Consider the following 9,573-nt stretch of genomic DNA (forward strand, 5'->3'; position numbering starts at 1 on the left):
TCTCTCGATTTTTCTCCAATGCGACCCATCAGCGGGTGCTCTCAACTTCCCATCTTTCTGACGGTCCTCTTTGTGTCATCGCATTAACTTGGCATGCTCTTTGTTTCTAAATAGACGTTTCAACCATGGTATTATAGGAGCATACAACATCACCTTGGCAGGAACCCTCTTCAAGGGCCGCTCGCCCTCAACATCACCAGGGTCATCTCATCTGATCTTATACCGCAATGCACCGGATTTCGGGCATGCGTTCAAATCCTCATACACACCGTGGCAGAGGATGCAGTCATTAGGGCATGCATGTATCTTCCGCACCTCCAATCCTAGAGGGAATAGAACCTTCTTTGCTCCATACATACTGTCGGGCAATAGTTATCCTTTGGAAGCTTCTTCTTCAATATTTTCAGTAGCTTCTCAAATCCGTTTCAGATACACCATTGTCTGCCTTCCACTGCGGCAATTCCAGTGTGGTACCGAGCTTTGTGTTACCATCTTCGCAATTGGCTACAACCCTTTTTTGTGATCCTCTAACATGCGATCAAACTTCAACTTCTCCTTTTCACTTTCACATTGTCTCTTTGCATCAACAATGACCCAGCGAAGATCATCATCGGGCACATCATTTGGTTCCTCTTGATCTTCAGCTTCCTCCGTTGCAGCATCACCGTATTCAGGAGGCACATAGTTGTCATCATCCTATTTTTCTTCATTGTCTTCCATCATAACCCCTCTTTCTCCGTGCTTGGTCAAAACATTATAGTGTGGCATGAAACCCTTATAAAGCAGGTGGGTGTGAAGGATTTTCCGGTCAGAGCAAGACTTCGTATTCCCACATATAGGGCATGGACAACACATAAAACCATCCTGCTTGTTTGCCTCAGCCACTTCGAGAAAATTATGCACCCCCTTAATGTACTCGGAGGTGCATCTGTTACCGTACATCCATTGCCGGTTCATCTGCATGCATTATATATAATTAGGTGTGTCAAAAACCATCATAGAACATCATGAATACAGAAATGACCAAATTTATAGAAGTTCATCATGACATTAAAACCAAAGTACAATAGTGATCAAATGTTATTACTGAAAAAATGGAGCTTGGACAAGGAGCTTCGAGAGGAGAAAGCTTAAGTGTGGCTCGGGCATTTCATCGAACACCTCATGTGCATAGGAGGTGAGATAGAGCATGACAAAGCTCTCCCACGGCCAACCAAAAAATCAGAGCAGTGCACTGCTTTGCTCGCGGGCAGGGGGTATATATAGGCCTCTCTTCAGTCCCGGTTTGTGGCTAGAACCGGGACTAAAGGACCTCATTTGGTCCCGGTTCCAACCACCAACCGGGACTAAAGGTGGTTGGCCAGGAGCGAGGTCCATTGGTCCCGGTTCATGTCTGGAACCGAGACCAAAGGGGTCAGATGAACCGGGACCAATGCCCCCGAGGCCCGGCCGGTGCCCTGGCCTCACGAACTGGGACTGATGCACCCATTAGTCCCGGTTCGTAGGGGAACCGGGATTAATGCCTTTTTCAGGCCTGCACCAAAGCCCTATTTTCTACTAGTGTATGCTGAAAATGTCAAGGGAGGTTGGGTAGATCAAACTTAACATGGAAGAGTCCGTTAAGAGAGATCCGAAGGACTGTAATATCATCAAAAAACTAGGCATGAACAGGGGTGTGTAGAAGGTAGCTATCCATGTGCCAGAACTATGAGCTAATTTCGAGATCTTATGGGTTTCAGCTCTAGCCTACCCTTCACAAATAATTTAATTCCATGACTTGCCACACATGCATATGCTTTTTCGTATTTCCACACATTCTTTGTTGCCATTTGCAGATTCAGCTATAAGTTTTGGCACCGGCTATCTATTCAATTCCACTACTATGTGTGATCTATGCATTTATTGGGTAGGCTATCCCCTTTATTTGGTTTTACATATGTTGTTGCATCGGTGAATAAAGTGTGATCTTCAAAATTGCTTTGCAATTTTACATTAGTTTGCCTTTAATACCAAATTTCATATTTCTAGAGCTGACACTATTTTAATGAAAATGATTTCTTTAGAATTTCAAAACCATAAAAGGGTAATACAATATTGTAAGTCAAATCATTCGGCTAATAGTTCCGAGAGGATGTTCTTTGTCGGTCCACGTGCTAGATGCCTCTTGGATGAGGGAAATAGGTAACCGATAAATCAGCGGTGGTACCTGAAAGTACCGGTGGTACCTCCCCAATCACCGTAAAAGAGCTCGTAAGTAAGTCAAATTATTCAGGTAATAGTTTCAACTGATTATTTGACTTACGATATTGTAAGCCACTATCTATGTTGGCCCATTTGCTAGATGCCTCTTGGATGAGGGAAATAGGAAACCAATTATTTTTTTGAGCCAAAACCATAGAACAATCGTTCTACGGTAATTTTCATTAATTAAATATGGTACAAGGAAAAGGAAACAAATTATTCAGTGTCTTCTTTATAAGATTAACTGAGGATTTGATGTAGCACAGAGATAAGTTCATATGCACAATTCTCTAACTGAAAAATATGGTAACAACAGTTATCTATTTACTTATCTATGCAAATATTTTGAGGAAAATGACCTATGCAGATAGTTTGTGCATGCCTTGGAAGTTGGTAAACTGCAGGATTAACTAAGAGAAGCAAAATCTATTCTATAGCATGGTGCACCATGCTGTTAGAAAGTTCACCCCAGTTCTCTAGCGAAAAAGTTTTATTTACCGGAGTCGGGAGCTACCGGTCAAGCATCTATCGTTGATTCTCGCATTCAGATGTGTGCAGGTATCCAACGGATAAAGTCACAAAGATTCCTTTGTGTAATACATTTCTATATACAGCTGACACCTTCTGATAAATACCTGACCATCACGTCCCCACTATTTTTATATCTAGTACTGCATGCACACTCATAGTCCTCTTCAACCATAGAGAAATTAGCATTTATTTTCTTGTGAGATATTAATTCACCAATATCTTGTAAACAAAAATCTGGTTATTTCATATTTCTCTATATTTGAGTTCCTGACAATGAGATCTTTAAAACAAGACCAATCTTGACTATATTTCAAATGAGTTTCAAAAAAACCGATTTTACACATTAAAAAACTATTTCACTCATTTCAATCAACAAAAGTTTACTCATTCCAAACAAATTATTTCACTAATTTGAAAATACATATTCACTCATTTACATAATGATTTCACTATTTTGAAATAGTAAGTTTCAGTCTTCTTTAAAATATGATAGTGAAATATGCTTCTGAAAGGACCGAAATCCTCTTTTTGAAGAATTGAAATCATTTCTTTAACAGTTGAAATAATTAGTTCACTCATTCTGAAATACAAAATTGGAATTGGAATAACTGAAATGACATAGCAAACAATTAAAAATTATTTATGCCACTCTTTTGAAATACAAAATTTATGTATTTTGTAAAATATGATAGTGTATGTTTTTAATTGGATTGAAACTTTATTTTTTGAAGAATTGAAATCATTTCTTTGGGAGTTGAAATAATCAGCGTCAATCATTGTGAAAAATGAAATTGGAATTGGAAAAGCTGAAACGACATTGTAAAAAATTTAATATAACAAGTTACAAGTATTTCACACCAAAATATGTGTAAAATGTATGGAAAAAAGATTTCACTCAATCAAATATTGATCCTCAATTAAAAAAAACCTTTTACTTTCGGAAATTGGTTTCGCTCATTTCTAAAAATTATCAGCTTAGAAAAACAATTTCACTAATTTCAGAAAACACATTACGCTCAGTTTGCAAAACTAATTTCACTGCAAATTTACGAAATATATTGAAACGTATTTCATCCATAACAAATGTCAATTTCAAACACTGAAAAATGCAGTTTCACATAAAATGTTGGTTATATTCCACTTTTTCAAATAACCTATTTCGCTCATTCCAGAAAACACATTGCACTCACTCAGTTAAAATACTATATTTTACTTGTTTCAAAAACTGATATTACTCATTACAAAAATATTGATTTCACTAGTTTCAGAAAACACATTACACTCATTTAAAAAAATATTTCACTCATTTCACACATTTTTAGAAAACATGTTACACTCACTTAAAAAATATACATTTCACTATTATGAGAAAACACATTATGCCCACTCGATTGAAATACTCCTATATTTCAATCGTTTCAAAAACTGATTTCACTCATTACAAAATATATTTTAAAAACTAATTTCTTGAGTATTTCCGACAAAATTGAAACGTATTTTACTGATCACAAATATCAGTATCGAACACTAAAATAAGCTGTTCCACACAAAATATATTGAGTGAAATATGTTAATTTAAATGTTGAAAAATTAACGTGTTTGAAATATATCCAAGAATGACCTTGTTCTAAAGGTCTTTGCGCTACTAACTCAAATATATAAATTATTTCAAAAACAAAATTATAACTTGAAAGATATGAATGATTAAAATTGTCATGGGGTGAATAAAATGATGTTTTGTTGGTGGGAGAGGAGAGAGTGAATGTGTCATAACCTGTACCCATGTGAAAGAAAAATAGAAGGATAGGACAATGCATGCTACCTTTATCTGTAAATGGTGGAACCCACAAGAGAGAAATGCCAACACTTAAAGCCAGAAAAAGATGTCAAATACATGCAACTGTAATGGGATACACACCATGTGGCTGAACCCATTGGGTGTGCGTTGCCGGTAGCTCCGGGTGCCGGTAAAAGTGACTTTGCGAGTTCTCTAGGCCGTTACCATTTGACCTTGTTCTAAGATGAACTCCATCGGGTGTACAATTATTGGTTACAGCGAATCCCTCGCTTCTCGGCCCATATCATCACAATCAAGCACATTTTAGTTTGTTCATTGAACTTTATAGTCGCTACCATTCAAAATTCGTTAGTGCAACATTTGGAGCATAATAATTTGTTGAACTAATAAATTCGATCTAACGTTTCACCGCAGCTAGCATAAAAACGTGTGCCAATTAATAAACCCGATTTAACATTTCAGCGAGATCGAGTTGCTATTAGAACATATACGTCGAAACAGACCAGTGAATTGAAACATACGATGCTATGCTTCCCATGGTGGCATACATGCACGATAACCACAACTGTTACATCATTACGACTTAGTGGATCCATCTTATTTGCCCGTCACCATAGTGGATCCATCTTATTTGCCCGTCACCTTAGTGGATGCTTCCTGGTGGAGCTTTGAGCAGGTTTTCGCGCGACGGCGGGATGCGGGGCGGAAGGCGCACCGGGAACAGGGCCTTCTCTTCTGCGGCAGCTGGAGCGCTGCCACCGCATCCTCCTATTCCTAGCAGATATATAGATATCACGGCCGGCGCAAGCGTCACGTACGAGCTCGTGCCCAAAACTAAGTGGCAATAATACTCACCTGTTCCTGCAGATACTATGTTCGATTCGCCAGTGGATGCACAACGGACCGGCACCGGAGCGACCGATGGCACACGCCCTGCCGAGGCGCGAGGGCAGGTGAAGCCGACGACTCCAAGTAGTATGATCATGGCGCAGATGAGAGCTTTGGGAGCAGCCATGGTTCCTTCCTTGTTTCGTGGGTGGCATCTCAACTAGCTGCTTGACGAAAGCATTTATACAGATACAGCCATGGCGGATCGATCGGAGATGGCAGCACCTCAACGTGGGTCGGTGGGTGTCCACATCCGAAGATTAATTCCTGGCCGACTGCCAAATGATTCAGCGTTGTGATCGGTTGGGCCGGCCGGTTCCCTCTCTACTGGCGTGCGCGTGTCTGTCTTGTACCGTGCAAGAGTACTAGCCGCCGCTTTAAAATCTTGAGATATATAGCTAAGCGTAGAAACAGATCGGGTAAACATCCTTAAAACTCCTAGTAGTAGTGTTAGTTAAAGGCACTAGTAGTGTTAGTTAAAGGTCACACTAATAGTGTAGTGCGTGATCCCCTAAAAAAAAGTAGTACGTGAAGCTCGCCGTTAGCTAGTGCAGGGGCACGGAGCAGCTCGATGCATCTCGCCATGGCCGCCGTCGACGATGACTCCGCAGAGCCTTCATCCCCGAGCAGCACGAGGGTGTTACATATCAGGTCGTCCACGCCAAATCAAGTAAACTGGTTTCTAAGAGTGCTTGTAATTACCGAAAACCTGGGCGTCCGAGGGAGCATTAGATATGCATGTAGTGCCTTTAGTTAGACTAGTAATAATGTACGTGCAATGCACGTTTATATTAGGTAGGATGTTGGTTGCACGTTATATTAGATAAGATATATCTATTGCATGTTGCTATTTGGTAAGATATCAATCACTTTTTTGCAGGAATGGCAAGATATTAATTATATGGCAAATTTCAAGGGATAGTGTTGAGTCAAAACGTGTTTATAACCAATGACAATGATGGGTAATTAGAGCGTTAAACGTGCTTGGTGCTCAACATTGGAACGATTCGAACAGCTAGATAACATGATTTGACGGTCAAGATGGTTTGAATCTGTTCATTTGGGTATTTTTATATTGGTATAGATATAGATATATAAAAAAGCAAATGTAATGCAGGATAGTCGAAAGAAGATGACGCTGGTGATCCTATATTAATGGCGATCCGATGTGAATAGTCGAGAACCACTGCATGTGGCTATTAATCGCCCCTTTATTGGGCCTCGCTAGTGATAGACATGCATGGGTGAGAGGAGCGCAGTTGCATGCAGGTTGGCTGGTTCCATGGAAGAAAATTTCGCTCACGATAATTTAGACCGCTTTGGCCGGGCTGCCTTAGATTCCCTTCAGGAGGAAGTAGGGTTTTGGATGATTCGCTGACTGATCAGTTCTTTTGCTTGCGCCTTCCTCGCCCTCTCTCGTTCTTTCCTCATGTTCGATCAATATTTCCGACGAAGCTCGGCTGCCGCGTTGTGATGGAAACCGGCTTGAATACCGCGGGAGAAAAGTAGGCCAACTTTGATCTCAAATGTTGCTCTGGGGAGAATTCGGACGCCATGAGACGGTAATGAAATTCCTCCCGATGTGTTGCTCGCCTAGTTTAATTAATATAGGTCATTTTCATTCCAGATAAATTTTGTCTTCACGATAGCCTCAAGTCGAATTCAAACTAAGTGAGAAAAATATCAGTCTGGTGAATCACACAATATTTTTCATTTTTCACTCGCAGATTATGGCATTTGTGGGTGTTCAGACAGTGAGTGGAATTGATATGTCATTAACGCAGCACATTGGTCGATTAAAAATATAATAATACCAAGTACGTTGAATTCAAGTCATAGGAACGATATAGATTTCTTATAGATCTGTCTACGAATTGAAGTAAATTGGGAGGTGGACATGCAGGAGCTATATATTGGGTGTGTTTGGTGAGACAGGAAACATGATCAGTGACAATTGAAATAGGTTACTACTATTTGGGTTTATAATTGAAAGTATGCTCTACGAAATAGTTCAGATTGTTCAGCTGGTTTTATACTATGCTTACCGCGGTCATTTGGTTTCAGATGCATATTTATATGATTTGGCTGTATATTTTGGCCATGATTGTATAGTAGAAATGTAAGTCCTAGCCGTTGGACTATTGATATCATGAAATCTTCAGTATATTTTTTCATTAACAGGCTTATGAAATATAGAAGGCGAACTACTTCCCACTTGTGCCAAGAAGTACCGAGTTCGACGCGGCCTCTCTGCATTGCACTATGTAGGGGTAAAGCTTGCCTTGTATAATATCCTTCCCCAGAACCCACCTGATGTGGGAGCTTCTAACATTGAGTATGTCTAGGCTGATGAACTATGTTTCCAATAGTTACCTTAGATAATTTTGTTACTCTTTGTATATATCAGAATGTTATTCTTACTACTTGCTTTTAGTAATATTGATCTAATTGTCTTTCTTTACCTCTCTCTGCTACCTGCTAGCTATCGTGAATTAATATGACGTTCTTGGATAACTAAAATGATGGCGCAAGGTGAGATGAGTAGAGCAGAAACTATGAACATCGACGAATTGGAGAATTTGATGGCAACGAAGCTAACTTACTATAGATCAATTTACAAAGATCACGAGCAGCGAAGAAAATTGTGCATAATTTTCCGAGTTCCAAAACATATTAAGCAAGTTGACAAGTTATCTTATGAACCAAAAGTTATGTCCATAGGTCCTTATTACCATGGAAATTCTTCCCTGCAGTTTATGGAGAAAGTAAAATGGAACTGCTTAGATTATGTTCTTAAACTGAACTGCGGGAAAAAGTTAGAGGTCTATCTAACAATGATGGAGAGTCTTGAGAAGCAGGCAAGGAGTTGCTATTCTGAGGAAGTTTCTCTGGAAAGTGACATGTTCCTGCGAATGCTCCTGCTTGATGGATGCTTTGTGCTTGTTTATCTAGGTGGAACGAACGACTTAAATTGGTGTGTTAGTGAACAGAATGCATGTGGTAGTAATTATCAGGGGGGAGAACCACTTCAATACACAATAGCACAACCAGAGGAGATTACGGAGCATGCATCAAATGAGGGAACACGTACTGAAAGTATGAGATTGATTGCTGGGACATCATCTGATTTATGTTCAACAGAAAGTGTGGAACTTGGGCATATTAGTACGGGCGAACAATGCTATGATCGGAAGGATCCCGACCAACCCAAATGTGACCCAATTTCTGAATGGCACCACGCCCATGTATTTCGCGACCTACTTCTTCTTGAGAACCAATTACCATTTTCCATTGTGAAGAGAATATATGGGTTACTTGTTGGACACGATGCTGTAGATCTACTTACAGAAAAGGTCCGTAAATATTTAGAACTCAATATTCAGAAGTACACAACAATTGCTCGTAATTTTGATGGGCAAACAGACTTCCACCACTTGCTCCATTTGTGTCATATGTACTTCCGGCCTCAACAAAGGATTCAACCAGAGCAGCATTGTCAAATTAGAAACCGATGGTTGCATCCTCTCACAACTTTGTGGCACACATATTACAAAAGAAGTTATTTCGAAGAGTTGTCTATCAATCAGCAGGCATCTCATATAAGTTCTTGTCAGACACTGAATCGATGGCGACAAGCGGAACAGTATCATGAAGCTGGAATTGAGTTTAAGTGCAAAGAGCACAACAAACATAACCCGCCTTCTCTTCTGGACATAACTTTTGACAAGGGTGAGGTGGAAATTCCATGCTTGCTTATTGATGAAAATACCATTTGCCTCTTCAGGAACTTGGTTGCATTTGAGCAAACATGCTCGCAGTATGGAAATGATGTCACTTCCTATATCGCTTTTATGTCCCAGCTTGTTAGTACCCCCTGTGATGTTGCACTGCTTGCTCGCAAAGGAATAATCCTACACCACATGCGTACTGATGAAGAAGTGTCAACTCTTTTCAGTAAGCTGGGTAAGAATGTGGACTTTGATCAGAACGGTGCACACTATCTTAAATCTGTCTGCCGTATGATGAAAGAGTATTATCAGAATTGTGTAAATAGATGGATGGCCTGGTTGTGGCATAATCATCTAAAAAATCCATGGTTGGTCTTAGTTGTAGTA

At 39.8% G+C, this 9,573-nt stretch overlaps 1 long non-coding RNA gene across 1 annotated transcript; it reads right to left on the bottom strand.

Annotated features, from left to right (window-relative positions):
• Window positions 1–5,000: 5,000 nt before the first annotated feature.
• On the bottom strand, window positions 5,001–5,605 carry LOC119273381. The gene is made up of 2 exons (XR_005134841.1): window positions 5,426–5,605; window positions 5,001–5,344 (listed from the first exon to the last, which is right to left on the bottom strand). It is a non-coding gene; the product is annotated as an uncharacterized LOC119273381 (long non-coding RNA).
• Between the last annotated feature and the right edge of the window lie 3,968 nt (window positions 5,606–9,573).

Source organism: Triticum dicoccoides, chromosome 3A, assembly GCF_002162155.2.
Source record: "Triticum dicoccoides isolate Atlit2015 ecotype Zavitan chromosome 3A, WEW_v2.0, whole genome shotgun sequence".
NCBI lineage: Eukaryota > Viridiplantae > Streptophyta > Magnoliopsida > Poales > Poaceae > Triticum > Triticum dicoccoides.